Source organism: Pieris brassicae, chromosome W (genome assembly GCF_905147105.1).
Source record: "Pieris brassicae chromosome W, ilPieBrab1.1, whole genome shotgun sequence".
NCBI lineage: Eukaryota > Metazoa > Arthropoda > Insecta > Lepidoptera > Pieridae > Pieris > Pieris brassicae.
The window spans coordinates 4,993,316-5,010,705 of NC_059679.1; positions in this window are offsets into that span (position 1 = coordinate 4,993,316).

The window sequence follows — 17,390 nt, forward strand, 5'->3', positions numbered from 1 at the left end:
AGATTGATCGGTAAAAATAATAATTAAGCTAATTTTGAATATGCATTAAAAAATAGTTGAAATTGGATTGTTAGTTTTGGACAGCACAGACAACACAAATATGAGTAAAAGCATTATTAAATACTGTTTACTATTTATGAATAATTATATATATATTACACTTTAATTCTATTGCTTTCTATATATTTACATAAAAATCTACAATATGGACTAAACACAGACATTAACAAACATTAACAAACAATTAAAGGACGGGGGACTTTAGGGGGAAGAATGTCATAAAGAGGATAAGTTAGTTTGGGACAATTAAATAGTATGTGAGATACAGTGCCTTCATCCAAGCCACACTCACAGATAGAGTGATCCCTAATCCGGAGCAATCCCCTAGATGAACAGGGGTGCAAGCATGTCCAAGACGCAGACGCGAGATTGTAGATGTAATCCAGCGATTTGCATTTCGATAATAACAAAACCAGGGTTGTCTTGGTATGTTTGGTTGGATGGAAGCATAAAACTTACCCTTAACCGATTTGGAGTCATTCCAAAATGTCTTCCACGTTCTGTCCAGATATATCTTTGCAAGAGAACAAAGATCCTGAGCTGAATTTTTAAAATGATCTAGAGAACCTGACTCAACAGCTGCTTTGGCACATGAATCAGCAGTCTCGTTTCCTGGGAGACCTGAGTGGCTAGGAATCCAAACTAGTATGATAGACAATCCTTTTTGATTACAAGAGAGCAGAGTCTCCCTGATTTTTAGTATAATAAGAAAACGTGATTTGCTACGAAATGGGTTCTCTTTAATGGACATTAAACAACTTAAAGAGTCTGTCAAAATAGCTGTCTGTTGTATGTTATGGGAGTGTGCAAATGGGAGGATTGCTTCCAATAGAGCTGTGGCCTCTCCTGTGAACACTGAAGACTCGGGAGGACATTTAAATTTCAGGATAATTCTATACCGAGGAACCCAACAGGCAGCACCAACACAGCCATTTGGAGACAGCTTTGATGCGTCAGTGTAAATAAGAAGATGATTTGACCAATTTTGATTAATATAGCTTTGTAATTTGATGTTGGTATCTGGGGCTCCTTTGATCAGACCAAGGTCTGTAATGATGGGAGGTTTGTATACCAGGGCTTTATAAGGAGTAGAATATAGGGGATTTGTTGGAAAAGATATCATGGGGTTAGGGAGGCTGGTGTACTTTAGATAACTATCGAGCAGATAGGAAGAGGAGTTGCGGGTGCAAGGAGCATGTGATAGTCGGGCTAATTGATGCCAAAGAGGGTGGGATGATATCTGTAACATCTTGCTAAGAAAGCGGTCACATAAATACTGCCGGCGGATGTGTAGAGGAGGATCAACACACTCAAAGTGCAAAGCATTAGTAGGGGAGGATTTCATTGCACCTAGAATGATTCTTAGGCACCTATACTGAATTTTGTTTAATTTTCCACGAGCTGATTTATTAAAGGGATCCAGAACAAACATACAGTAATCCATATGACTACGTACTAAGGCATTATACAATAACTTTAAAGAATAGAGGTGAGCACCCCACCAAACCCCCGCTACTGCTCTTAGTACGTTAATACCTTTTTCACATTTTTTTATTATGTGTTCAGAGTGGGAAATCCCGTTCAGCCGATTGTCTAAATAAATACCTAAAAAATTTACTTTATCTGTCAGGTTGATTGCTTGATTTTCAAATGAAATGAGTAGAGTAGGAATGTATCTCTTCCTTGTAAAAACCACTGCCTGAGATTTGCCAGCTGACAGGGACAAGCCGTGGTCAGACAACCACTGGCCTAGATAATGCAAAGCAGAATTGATACGACAGGATACTTCCCCTATACTGCCTGAGCTGTGATAGAGGACAATATCATCAGCATATTGTAAGATATTACAAAAACTGGTGACAGACAGTTCGAGGTCGTGGGTATAAATGCTATAGAGCAGAGGGCTGAGAACTGAGCCTTGAGGGGGACCTTTCCAGACTAGTCTGGGGGGAAGAGAGGTATTCTGATGCTTTATCAGAATAGATCTGCAAAATAGCAGATTACATATGAGATGAACCATCCTCGAAGGCACACTCAGCTTAAGCATTTTCTGCCTGAGCGCCGGAAGTAGGACATTGTCATATGCAGAAGCAATATCAAGAAACACACCCACAAGGTACTCTCCTTTTGTAAAGGCTAGGCGAATGTCTGTTGTCAGTATACTGAGGCTGTCTGTGGTACTCAAACCCCTCCGGAACCCAAATTGGGAGGAGGGGAGAATATTTCTACTTTCCATTAACCATTCCAGTCGGTTTTTAAGAAGGTGTTCTGTTACTTTAGCTAAAGTAGATGACAAAGCTATGGGTCGATATGAATTTGAATCTGAAGGGATTTTTCCAGGTTTGAGAATGGAAATGACTATTTGAGATGTCCAAGATGCCGGTATAATACCAGTTTCAAAACATTTGTTTATTATTTTAAGGTAGTAAAGTTTAGCTTTGTCATTTAGTCTAGCCAGGAAGGAATATGGAACGCCATCTTCCCCTGGAGTCGAATCTTTGAGACCATGAAGAGCGATTTGAAGCTCAGAGAAAGAAAAGGGAGCATCCATTTCATCGGAAGCTGGAGCTGGCATAGAACTCAGAAAGACTCAGAGTCCACATAGGGAACGAAAGGTGGAGCCAATTTGACTGCAAAGTTGTTAATCCAGTCAGAAGGGTTATTTGAAGAAGCATCAACATGGTTCAGGGAACGATGGAATCGCCTCACATTTGACCACACAATAGTGGATGGAGAGCGAGGGCTAAGAGATTCACAAAATTGTATCCAACTAGATCTTTTTTTTTTCGATACTAACCTTTTAATTTTAGCATCAAGCCTCTGATAATTATTAAAGTTCTCCTGAGACATACAGGCTGAGTAAGATTTCTCTGCAGCCGTTCTCTTACCAAACAAATCGCTGCATTCATCATCCCACCAGGGAGAGGAAAGCAGCAGATTTTTAGGAGAGTGCTTTTTGGGGATCTGATGATCGGCCGAAGATTTGAGAGAATTTAAAAATAGATCATAGCAAGACAAGACATTTTCTTCACGTTCCAAATCCGGCAGAGAGTCTACCATACAATCAACGGATTGGGCATACTCTTTCCAGTTTGCTTTTTTGAGTTTATATTTCAAAAGGGGGTTGTGGTAAGAGAGGGGTAAGGATTTGTTGTTTAATGTAATAAGTATGGGAAAATGATCACTGCCATAGGTGGACTCAAGGGCGTTCCAAGTTAGTTACGAGGCCAGGTTAGGGGAGCAGAGGGTGAGATCCACTGCAGATTTGGAATTCTGATTAGGGTATACCCTGCGAGTTGGGGAGCCATCATTGAGGATACAGAGATTGACAACGTCGAGTAAGTCAATCAGCAGTGGAGCAAACCTATCACTAGCGTGGCACCCCCACATAGTGTGATGGGTATTAAAGTCACCCATGGCTATGATAGGGCTGGGAAGAAATGATAAAATTGATTATATCTCGGGAAGAAGAGAAGGAGAAGGGTGAGGAATATACAAAGATACAAAAGAAATATCTAAGGTACGAACAGCAACAGCATTAATCTGTTCGCTATGGGTAGAAAGAGGAATTTGGGAGAAAGGGAGGAAATGCCGTACAAAGACAGCACTGCCCGCATACCCATCATTCCTGTCATCCCCCAGACAGGAGAAACCAGGTACCCGAAATCGGTAACCAGGTCTCAGCCATGTCTCCGAGATGGCAACAATTGTGGGTTTATGGAGGTTTATGAGGGAGATCAATTCGTGTTTTCTTGAACGTAAGCTTTTACTATTCCATTGAATTAGGGTTATTGGGTCCGTTTTGTAATAATTTAAAGAGTTGGGATAGGTTTTTGGCAACGTTGGGCGGTAGGGGAATTTTGCTACATGGGGCGACAATACTGAGAAGGAATTCAGAAATAAATTCTAACATTTTGCCCTGAGAGGGAAGGGTGTCAACATTATTGTTGAGAGCACAACCATTTGGGAGAGATGAGGAGCACTCACCAACAATAGTCTGGTGAGCTGGTCTATCGTACCCCTTTGCTAGAGAAGCTTGAGGACGAGAGGAGCGATAGATTGTTTGGCGATAGGAAGTTTTGGTCGGAGTTTGGGCTGTTTGAGGAGATCTTAGAGAGAGAATATACAGGAGGGGTAAAAATTTCTTTTGTTATCTCAGCATATGAACGTCGGACAGGTGGAAACTGAATTGCTGCTTCAATGTATGAGATATTGTTCTGGGACATCAGCATTTTTATGGATTGCTGTCGAGTAAATTCTGGACAGCCCTTGTCAGAAGCAAAATGTTTACCTGAGCAATGTCACATGTCTAATGTGGATGTTTCTAAGGTGACTTCGCACGTATCACCTGTATGGGGCTGAGCACACCTGTAACATCTGGGCTTAGATCGGCAGACCGATTTGATATGACCAAAACGGCAGCAGTTCAGGCACTGTATGGTTGGAAGTTTGTAGGTTTCGACAGGGAGGGAAGTGTGGTAAGGACAACAGATTGGGTAGGCACCCAGGTGGTGACACCCTCAGTAACTGATTTTCGGTTCAGTCGCCTTGACTTTAACACCTCACCACATCCAGGAGGAAGCTCTAATGAATCAACGAGTTCGTCCATTGACCAGTCCACCGGTACACCTTTCCAACGGTAATTTTATTACGGCCTACATGTTTTACACCACCGTGTATGACGGAACTAATTTTGTGCTTATGCATAAACTGACCGAATGTAATAGCACGTAACGAGGCTCCAGAAGATGGGTCCTCTACTTCCCGGGAAACTTGGACAATGAATGGACCTTTATCATCATTAGAGTACGATCGGGGGCCATCAGAAAAGGAGGGGTGGACATATAGGTGTTGAACAGACGGGTTCGCCTGAGTGGGATCCGTAATTGTTTTTTTAAAGGAAGGCATATTTCTCTCCTCACCTTGTCGTTTGCGAGACGTAGAAAAGGTTCCCGGGTCGGGAGGTTCGGGGTGAGAATCCATTTTACTGGAACTGCAGCGACTATATAAGTTTAAATTTTATACTTTACCAGCACCAATAGGGTTAGTTTTGTGAAGATAGAACAATAACAACTATTTTAGCTTTGGAAAATCACAGAAACACCGAAAAAAAAACTAAAATCTCACTGACACGTGCGTCAACCATCAAGAAAAAAAACAAATTCATTGATAAACTTAAGAAAAAAACAGAAACTTGTCTCCGATAACCGTGTTTCTGTCAGTATGGACTAAAGTCCTTTGCCTTTCCCATTAGGGATAAATTAATATCATCATCGTGTTTCTGTCACTGTCAGTGACGTTTCCATTCGCTGTGATTTTTATCCGTGTTTGTTTATTTTGATTATCATAACCAGTTTTAAAAGATTTTATAATGCCAAATAATAAAATAGAAAGCTGAATTAATGTGAACGTCGAGTAAAACTGAAACACTTGCTTTTGTTGAATTTTAATTCGTTTCTTGTGTTCGATTACAGTAGCTTTTTTAGAAATATATTACGACCCTATCTATTCATAATGGGGAAGAAAACGCAAAGATGAATGTAGGTGGCGCTGCATTCGTTTGACCCATAACAATAAAACTATTGCTTGTTTTTCTGAGAAAATTACTGGTAACTAGTCGTATTTTGGTTTTGTGAGAACAATGTATTCACTGTGGAATGTTTCACAGCTCAAAGCTGAACTTAAGATACGAGGAGCTACTTTAAAAGGCCGAAAAGCAGATTTGGTCAAGAGGTATTTATTTCGTATTTTCCTGTTATTTTAACGGAGATTATTGCCCTATTTCAACAAAAACTTCAATAACTTCATTTGTTATGCCAAATAAATCCTTTTTGTTGTGTACAAATACTGCTGTTTAGCAAAAAAATTTATATTTTGTGAACTTTCCGAATATAACCTCTAATTTAATCAATTTTGTTATAGGCTAGAGTCATTTGATCGTAATCTGAACTTTGGAATACGACAACAGCATGAAACTGATGATCCAAAAATTGATTTGCCACCATCAGAGTGTTACCATGATGTTAATAGTAGCACAGTGCTTCCTAACCTAACCAAGCAACATATTCATATGTTTTATAATGAGTTTGGAAAGATGCCTGATGATGGTCTCTTACTGTACTATGTACTGTAATCGAGATATTTGATAGTCATAAGAGCTGCATCTGTCAATGAACACACCTTTGTAAAAGGTATATGCAAAGCATCAATGAAACGGTTGCAGTATGAAGTAAACATAAAAGTTCATACAAGTGGCCATATTGATGAGTGCTCATGTGAATGTGCGGCAGGCAGTGGAATCACTGCCCACTGTAAACATGTAGCCACTGTGTTATATGGTATGTGAAAAGATTATTATTAAACACCAAGTTCCAAAAGAAAAGTTACAAAAATTCCATGTTCCCAAAAAGGTATTTACATCTACTCCATTACAAACCTCAAAACTTCCATCTAAGAGAAATATTGATAATATTATATTTTCACCTTGTTCAATGAACATTAATACTGAAGAATATAATAAAAGATTCAGGAGTTTGGTTACAAACTATCCTTCATCAAGCATGCCTCTGAAACAACTTTATGAACCTGCAAATCCTCATGCAATTGATTGGGATCATTCCTACAGCAAAGAAGGTACAGAGGAGAAGTTGCTGCATATGCTTAACCTCCTATCAATAAGTCCAGCACAAGTTGCTGCTACTGAGATTGAGACTCGTGGCCAGGCTCAAAATAATATGTGGAGCAAGCATCGTGAAGTGAGGATCACTGCAAGCAAATTCCACACAATATGTCACCTCAGAAGTTCCTAACCTAACCTAACCAAGAAAGCTACGCTTGTCAGTTTTTGAGTCAGCAGAAGTTTACCTCAAGATCTACAAATCATGGAATAATTAATGAAAAAGTGGCCCTTCAACAATATATGGAGGAAACAAATTTACAGGTCTTCGAATGTGGCTTGTTCATTTCAAGTGAACATCCATATTTAGGTGCATCACCTGATGGCATCCTTGGTGATGAGACCATAATAGAAGTCAAGTGTCCATATAGCAGCAGATTGCAGAAAATCACTAGTGTAACTGTGCCATATTTAGTATGCCATGATGGAGATTTAAAATTGAAAAAGGGTCTCCATGCTACTATCAAATTCAAGGGCAGATGTACTGCCCTGGCAGAAAATATTGTAACTTGATTGTTTTTACTTTTGTGGAAATGATAGTAATTTTTGTTGAAAGGGATCAGTCATTTATTGATGAAATGTTATTATCTCTTGATAATTTCTATGCCAAATATTTTAAATAAGTATATGTACAAGAATTATTTGGAGATAATAAAAAATACAGCATGATAATAGACATTTTTTTATTTAACAATTCCTGTACAACAAATTACATAGATTTATCCAAATAAAAATATCATAAACAACTGTAACAATAATTACTGAATCTGCACTTTTCAACAGTTTCTGGAAGTTTTTTCCACCCACTACACAGTTTGAAGTTAGCCTGTCTCCAAAACATTTAGATTAGCATGAATAAGACAGCATAGTATATTTTTACTTAACAATTCCTTCTTTAAAATTACATAGCATTACACAAATAAAAAATATTCTAGACAACAACGGAACATAGAAAGCATTTATATCTGATTTTAATATTTTGAAAGTTTTTGTTAATCCTATAAGGCGTTCTATGTGTATGCGGCGTTTTGCTAGTTGGTGATCATGCTTTAATTTTATGCCAGGCAGTTGAGTCAAACCTTTCAGAAATGTTGGAGTATAAATTGATACATTTTTATTTATAAATAAATCTTGAACATTGAAGCCTCTATCTGCCATAATTGCATCTTTTTCTTCACATAGGTCTAAAAGTGAACTTCATTCTGTTATTTGACGATCACTAGTAGAACCTCCATATCCCTCAGAACAGAATGATATGAGGCCACCTGGTGTTATGCCTACTAAAAATTTTATTGTGTTATGATGCTTATAACTACTAAATGTGGCTTGTTGAGAAATAGGATTTTTAGGTTTAGCAATAGGTATCTCTGTGCCATCGACAACTACTCTTGTAGATGAATGATGTTGTTTAAATAATTTAGGCATGTAGTAATCAACCAAGGCACGGCTTGGCCAGATATTTACTTTAGACCATAGCTCAAACATAAAATTTACCCATGTAATAAATATGTTACCAACTTCAGTTGTGCTAATGCCAAACATTTTTGAAAGCTCACAGTCTGGTTTGTTCCTTCTTAATTTAATTAATGTTAAACAGAACTGATCTTCAATAGAAACATTAACTACTTGGCTACCTCAAAATGATTATGGTAAATGATTTGCCATGGGTAGTAGTGTCGATAGTACCAAGAGAAACTTATGCACGTTTTCTAGTCCTGTATAAAATAGTTTTCTAGTCATGTAAAAAGTCTGAATATGTGAGGTGTTTGAGTTGAAATTTTTTGATTTGCTGAAACTGGTGAGCATTGAACAGTAGTTGTAGTTATTTCAATTTTATGTTCAAAATCAGATAAAATATTTGAATTTTCATTTGAAACTCGAGGAGCAGCAGTTGCTGGGAACAGTTCTTTTCTAGAACTACGGCGAAAATATCGCTGCTCCCTTGCAATTGCAGTTGAGGAGGCTGTTTTGTTCCACACAAAAACCGTTGGAATTTCAGTCTTTTTTAAAAATCGATGAATATCTTTAATACTTCTAAGGTTACACATAAACACTCTCGATAGAGAGTAGTATCTTCCTTGCATAAACAAAAATATATAAATAGGAGAACAAAGATACGAACCTGTAGCTGAACTTATGCTTTGAAAGTCTGCTTCTGTGAAATGATTTGAACACAACCTAGAATTTTTGGATGCTTTAAAATTGCGTATTTTGGTAGACTTTTCCCAAAGTTTTTTGATTTGTATATCTTTGGGAAATGAATGGTTTCCATTGTTATTGCAACCTACCGCCTGATAAAAAGCCGCAAAAGGTTTTGTTTACAAGTTGTTTTTTTTCCCCTCTTGTTATGGCTTTTATTTATGTCAACTGGGCACAAGGTACTTCGCCAGTGTCGTGTAGATGGAGAAGACACGAAGGAGATTGATCGGTAAAAATAATAATTAAGCTAATTTTGAATATGCATTAAAAAATAGTTGAAATTGGATTGTTAGTTTTGGACAGCACAGACAACACAAATATGAGTAAAAGCATTATTAAATACTGTTTACTATTTATGAATAATTATATATATATTACACTTTAATTCTATTGCTTTCTATATATTTACATAAAAATCTACAATATGGACTAAACACAGACATTAACAAACATTAACAAACAATTAAAGGACGGGGGACTTTAGGGGGAAGAATGTCATAAAGAGGATAAGTTAGTTTGGGACAATTAAATAGTATGTGAGATACAGTGCCTTCATCCAAGCCACACTCACAGATAGAGTGATCCCTAATCCGGAGCAATCCCCTAGATGAACAGGGGTGCAAGCATGTCCAAGACGCAGACGCGAGATTGTAGATGTAATCCAGCGATTTGCATTTCGATAATAACAAAACCAGGGTTGTCTTGGTATGTTTGGTTGGATGGAAGCATAAAACTTACCCTTAACCGATTTGGAGTCATTCCAAAATGTCTTCCACGTTCTGTCCAGATATATCTTTGCAAGAGAACAAAGATCCTGAGCTGAATTTTTAAAATGATCTAGAGAACCTGACTCAACAGCTGCTTTGGCACATGAATCAGCAGTCTCGTTTCCTGGGAGACCTGAGTGGCTAGGAATCCAAACTAGTATGATAGACAATCCTTTTTGATTACAAGAGAGCAGAGTCTCCCTGATTTTTAGTATAATAAGAAAACGTGATTTGCTACGAAATGGGTTCTCTTTAATGGACATTAAACAACTTAAAGAGTCTGTCAAAATAGCTGTCTGTTGTATGTTATGGGAGTGTGCAAATGGGAGGATTGCTTCCAATAGAGCTGTGGCCTCTCCTGTGAACACTGAAGACTCGGGAGGACATTTAAATTTCAGGATAATTCTATACCGAGGAACCCAACAGGCAGCACCAACACAGCCATCTGGAGACAGCTTTGATGCGTCAGTGTAAATAAGAAGATGATTTGACCAATTTTGATTAATATAGCTTTGTAATTTGATGTTGGTATCTGGGGCTCCTTTGATCAGACCAAGGTCTGTAATGATGGGAGGTTTGTATACCAGGGCTTTATAAGGAGTAGAATATAGGGGATTTGTTGGAAAAGATATCATGGGGTTAGGGAGGCTGGTGTACTTTAGATAACTATCGAGCAGATAGGAAGAGGAGTTGCGGGTGCAAGGAGCATGTGATAGTCGGGCTAATCGATGCCAAAGAGGGTGGGATGATATCTGTAACATCTTGCTAAGAAAGCGGTCACATAAATACTGCCGGCGGATGTGTAGAGGAGGATCAACACACTCAAAGTGCAAAGCATTAGTAGGGGAGGATTTCATTGCACCTAGAATGATTCTTAGGCACCTATACTGAATTTTGTTTAATTTTCCACGAGCTGATTTATTAAAGGGATCCAGAACAAACATACAGTAATCCATATGACTACGTACTAAGGCATTATACAATAACTTTAAAGAATAGAGGTGAGCACCCCACCAAACCCCCGCTACTGCTCTTAGTACGTTAATACCTTTTTCACATTTTTTTATTATGTGTTCAGAGTGGGAAATCCCGTTCAGCCGATTGTCTAAATAAATACCTAAAAAATTTACTTTATCTGTCAGGTTGATTGCTTGATTTTCAAATGAAATGAGTAGAGTAGGAATGTATCTCTTCCTTGTAAAAACCACTGCCTGAGATTTGCCAGCTGACAGGGACAAGCCGTGGTCAGACAACCACTGGCCTAGATAATGCAAAGCAGAATTGATACGACAGGATACTTCCCCTATACTGCCTGAGCTGTGATAGAGGACAATATCATCAGCATATTGTAAGATATTACAAAAACTGGTGACAGACAGTTCGAGGTCGTGGGTATAAATGCTATAGAGCAGAGGGCTGAGAACTGAGCCTTGAGGGGGACCTTTCCAGACTAGTCTGGGGGGAAGAGAGGTATTCTGATGCTTTATCAGAATAGATCTGCAAAATAGCAGATTACATATGAGATGAACCATCCTCGAAGGCACACTCAGCTTAAGCATTTTCTGCCTGAGCGCCGGAAGTAGGACATTGTCATATGCAGAAGCAATATCAAGAAACACACCCACAAGGTACTCTCCTTTTGTAAAGGCTAGGCGAATGTCTGTTGTCAGTATACTGAGGCTGTCTGTGGTACTCAAACCCCTCCGGAACCCAAATTGGGAGGAGGGGAGAATATTTCTACTTTCCATTAACCATTCCAGTCGGTTTTTAAGAAGGTGTTCTGTTACTTTAGCTAAAGTAGATGACAAAGCTATGGGTCGATATGAATTTGAATCTGAAGGGATTTTTCCAGGTTTGAGAATGGAAATGACTATTTGAGATGTCCAAGATGCCGGTATAATACCAGTTTCAAAACATTTGTTTATTATTTTAAGGTAGTAAAGTTTAGCTTTGTCATTTAGTCTAGCCAGGAAGGAATATGGAACGCCATCTTCCCCTGGAGTCGAATCTTTGAGACCATGAAGAGCGATTTGAAGCTCAGAGAAAGAAAAGGGAGCATCCATTTCATCGGAAGCTGGAGCTGGCATAGAACTCAGAAAGACTCAGAGTCCACATAGGGAACGAAAGGTGGAGCCAATTTGACTGCAAAGTTGTTAATCCAGTCAGAAGGGTTATTTGAAGAAGCATCAACATGGTTCAGGGAACGATGGAATCGCCTCACATTTGACCACACAATAGTGGATGGAGAGCGAGGGCTAAGAGATTCACAAAATTGTATCCAACTAGATCTTTTTTTTTTCGATACTAACCTTTTAATTTTAGCATCAAGCCTCTGATAATTATTAAAGTTCTCCTGAGACATACAGGCTGAGTAAGATTTCTCTGCAGCCGTTCTCTTACCAAACAAATCGCTGCATTCATCATCCCACCAGGGAGAGGAAAGCAGCAGATTTTTAGGAGAGTGCTTTTTGGGGATCTGATGATCGGCCGAAGATTTGAGAGAATTTAAAAATAGATCATAGCAAGACAAGACATTTTCTTCACGTTCCAAATCCGGCAGAGAGTCTACCATACAATCAACGGATTGGGCATACTCTTTCCAGTTTGCTTTTTTGAGTTTATATTTCAAAAGGGGGTTGTGGTAAGAGAGGGGTAAGGATTTGTTGTTTAATGTAATAAGTATGGGAAAATGATCACTGCCATAGGTGGACTCAAGGGCGTTCCAAGTTAGTTACGAGGCCAGGTTAGGGGAGCAGAGGGTGAGATCCACTGCAGATTTGGAATTCTGATTAGGGTATACCCTGCGAGTTGGGGAGCCATCATTGAGGATACAGAGATTGACAACGTCGAGTAAGTCAATCAGCAGTGGAGCAAACCTATCACTAGCGTGGCACCCCCACATAGTGTGATGGGTATTAAAGTCACCCATGGCTATGATAGGGCTGGGAAGAAATGATAAAATTGATTATATCTCGGGAAGAAGAGAAGGAGAAGGGTGAGGAATATACAAAGATACAAAAGAAATATCTAAGGTACGAACAGCAACAGCATTAATCTGTTCGCTATGGGTAGAAAGAGGAATTTGGGAGAAAGGGAGGAAATGCCGTACAAAGACAGCACTGCCCGCATACCCATCATTCCTGTCATCCCCCAGACAGGAGAAACCAGGTACCCGAAATCGGTAACCAGGTCTCAGCCATGTCTCCGAGATGGCAACAATTGTGGGTTTATGGAGGTTTATGAGGGAGATCAATTCGTGTTTTCTTGAACGTAAGCTTTTACTATTCCATTGAATTAGGGTTATTGGGTCCGTTTTGTAATAATTTAAAGAGTTGGGATAGGTTTTTGGCAACGTTGGGCGGTAGGGGAATTTTGCTACATGGGGCGACAATACTGAGAAGGAATTCAGAAATAAATTCTAACATTTTGCCCTGAGAGGGAAGGGTGTCAACATTATTGTTGAGAGCACAACCATTTGGGAGAGATGAGGAGCACTCACCAACAATAGTCTGGTGAGCTGGTCTATCGTACCCCTTTGCTAGAGAAGCTTGAGGACGAGAGGAGCGATAGATTGTTTGGCGATAGGAAGTTTTGGTCGGAGTTTGGGCTGTTTGAGGAGATCTTAGAGAGAGAATATACAGGAGGGGTAAAAATTTCTTTTGTTATCTCAGCATATGAACGTCGGACAGGTGGAAACTGAATTGCTGCTTCAATGTATGAGATATTGTTCTGGGACATCAGCATTTTTATGGATTGCTGTCGAGTAAATTCTGGACAGCCCTTGTCAGAAGCAAAATGTTTACCTGAGCAATGTCACATGTCTAATGTGGATGTTTCTAAGGTGACTTCGCACGTATCACCTGTATGGGGCTGAGCACACCTGTAACATCTGGGCTTAGATCGGCAGACCGATTTGATATGACCAAAACGGCAGCAGTTCAGGCACTGTATGGTTGGAAGTTTGTAGGTTTCGACAGGGAGGGAAGTGTGGTAAGGACAACAGATTGGGTAGGCACCCAGGTGGTGACACCCTCAGTAACTGATTTTCGGTTCAGTCGCCTTGACTTTAACACCTCACCACATCCAGGAGGAAGCTCTAATGAATCAACGAGTTCGTCCATTGACCAGTCCACCGGTACACCTTTCCAACGGTAATTTTATTACGGCCTACATGTTTTACACCACCGTGTATGACGGAACTAATTTTGTGCTTATGCATAAACTGACCGAATGTAATAGCACGTAACGAGGCTCCAGAAGATGGGTCCTCTACTTCCCGGGAAACTTGGACAATGAATGGACCTTTATCATCATTAGAGTACGATCGGGGGCCATCAGAAAAGGAGGGGTGGACATATAGGTGTTGAACAGACGGGTTCGCCTGAGTGGGATCCGTAATTGTTTTTTTAAAGGAAGGCATATTTCTCTCCTCACCTTGTCGTTTGCGAGACGTAGAAAAGGTTCCCGGGTCGGGAGGTTCGGGGTGAGAATCCATTTTACTGGAACTGCAGCGACTATATAAGTTTAAATTTTATACTTTACCAGCACCAATAGGGTTAGTTTTGTGAAGATAGAACAATAACAACTATTTTAGCTTTGGAAAATCACAGAAACACCGAAAAAAAAACTAAAATCTCACTGACACGTGCGTCAACCATCAAGAAAAAAAACAAATTCATTGATAAACTTAAGAAAAAAACAGAAACTTGTCTCCGATAACCGTGTTTCTGTCAGTATGGACTAAAGTCCTTTGCCTTTCCCATTAGGGATAAATTAATATCATCATCGTGTTTCTGTCACTGTCAGTGACGTTTCCATTCGCTGTGATTTTTATCCGTGTTTGTTTATTTTGATTATCATAACCAGTTTTAAAAGATTTTATAATGCCAAATAATAAAATAGAAAGCTGAATTAATGTGAACGTCGAGTAAAACTGAAACACTTGCTTTTGTTGAATTTTAATTCGTTTCTTGTGTTCGATTACAGTAGCTTTTTTAGAAATATATTACGACCCTATCTATTCATAATGGGGAAGAAAACGCAAAGATGAATGTAGGTGGCGCTGCATTCGTTTGACCCATAACAATAAAACTATTGCTTGTTTTTCTGAGAAAATTACTGGTAACTAGTCGTATTTTGGTTTTGTGAGAACAATGTATTCACTGTGGAATGTTTCACAGCTCAAAGCTGAACTTAAGATACGAGGAGCTACTTTAAAAGGCCGAAAAGCAGATTTGGTCAAGAGGTATTTATTTCGTATTTTCCTGTTATTTTAACGGAGATTATTGCCCTATTTCAACAAAAACTTCAATAACTTCATTTGTTATGCCAAATAAATCCTTTTTGTTGTGTACAAATACTGCTGTTTAGCAAAAAAATTTATATTTTGTGAACTTTCCGAATATAACCTCTAATTTAATCAATTTTGTTATAGGCTAGAGTCATTTGATCGTAATCTGAACTTTGGAATACGACAACAGCACGAAACTGATGATCCAAAAATTGATTTGCCACCATCAGAGTGTTACCATGATGTTAATAGTAGCACAGTGCTTCCTAACCTAACCAAGCAACATATTCATATGTTTTATAATGAGTTTGGAAAGATGCCTGATGATGGTCTCTTACTGTACTATGTACTGTAATCGAGATATTTGATAGTCATAAGAGCTGCATCTGTCAATGAACACACCTTTGTAAAAGGTATATGCAAAGCATCAATGAAACGGTTGCAGTATGAAGTAAACATAAAAGTTCATACAAGTGGCCATATTGATGAGTGCTCATGTGAATGTGCGGCAGGCAGTGGAATCACTGCCCACTGTAAACATGTAGCCACTGTGTTATATGGTATGTGAAAAGATTATTATTAAACACCAAGTTCCAAAAGAAAAGTTACAAAAATTCCATGTTCCCAAAAAGGTATTTACATCTACTCCATTACAAACCTCAAAACTTCCATCTAAGAGAAATATTGATAATATTATATTTTCACCTTGTTCAATGAACATTAATACTGAAGAATATAATAAAAGATTCAGGAGTTTGGTTACAAACTATCCTTCATCAAGCATGCCTCTGAAACAACTTTATGAACCTGCAAATCCTCATGCAATTGATTGGGATCATTCCTACAGCAAAGAAGGTACAGAGGAGAAGTTGCTGCATATGCTTAACCTCCTATCAATAAGTCCAGCACAAGTTGCTGCTACTGAGATTGAGACTCGTGGCCAGGCTCAAAATAATATGTGGAGCAAGCATCGTGAAGTGAGGATCACTGCAAGCAAATTCCACACAATATGTCACCTCAGAAGTTCCTAACCTAACCTAACCAAGAAAGCTACGCTTGTCAGTTTTTGAGTCAGCAGAAGTTTACCTCAAGATCTACAAATCATGGAATAATTAATGAAAAAGTGGCCCTTCAACAATATATGGAGGAAACAAATTTACAGGTCTTCGAATGTGGCTTGTTCATTTCAAGTGAACATCCATATTTAGGTGCATCACCTGATGGCATCCTTGGTGATGAGACCATAATAGAAGTCAAGTGTCCATATAGCAGCAGATTGCAGAAAATCACTAGTGTAACTGTGCCATATTTAGTATGCCATGATGGAGATTTAAAATTGAAAAAGGGTCTCCATGCTACTATCAAATTCAAGGGCAGATGTACTGCCCTGGCAGAAAATATTGTAACTTGATTGTTTTTACTTTTGTGGAAATGATAGTAATTTTTGTTGAAAGGGATCAGTCATTTATTGATGAAATGTTATTATCTCTTGATAATTTCTATGCCAAATATTTTAAATAAGTATATGTACAAGAATTATTTGGAGATAATAAAAAATACAGCATGATAATAGACATTTTTTTATTTAACAATTCCTGTACAACAAATTACATAGATTTATCCAAATAAAAATATCATAAACAACTGTAACAATAATTACTGAATCTGCACTTTTCAACAGTTTCTGGAAGTTTTTTCCACCCACTACACAGTTTGAAGTAAGCCTGTCTCCAAAACATTTAGATTAGCATGAATAAGACAGCATAGTATATTTTTACTTAACAATTCCTTCTTTAAAATTACATAGCATTACACAAATAAAAAATATTCTAGACAACAACGGAACATAGAAAGCATTTATATCTGATTTTAATATTTTGAAAGTTTTTGTTAATCCTATAAGGCGTTCTATGTGTATGCGGCGTTTTGCTAGTTGGTGATCATGCTTTAATTTTATGCCAGGCAGTTGAGTCAAACCTTTCAGAAATGTTGGAGTATAAATTGATACATTTTTATTTATAAATAAATCTTGAACATTGAAGCCTCTATCTGCCATAATTGCATCTTTTTCTTCACATAGGTCTAAAAGTGAACTTCATTCTGTTATTTGACGATCACTAGTAGAACCTCCATATCCCTCAGAACAGAATGATATGAGGCCACCTGGTGTTATGCCTACTAAAAATTTTATTGTGTTATGATGCTTATAACTACTAAATGTGGCTTGTTGAGAAATAGGATTTTTAGGTTTAGCAATAGGTATCTCTGTGCCATCGACAACTACTCTTGTAGATGAATGATGTTGTTTAAATAATTTAGGCATGTAGTAATCAACCAAGGCACGGCTTGGCCAGATATTTACTTTAGACCATAGCTCAAACATAAAATTTACCCATGT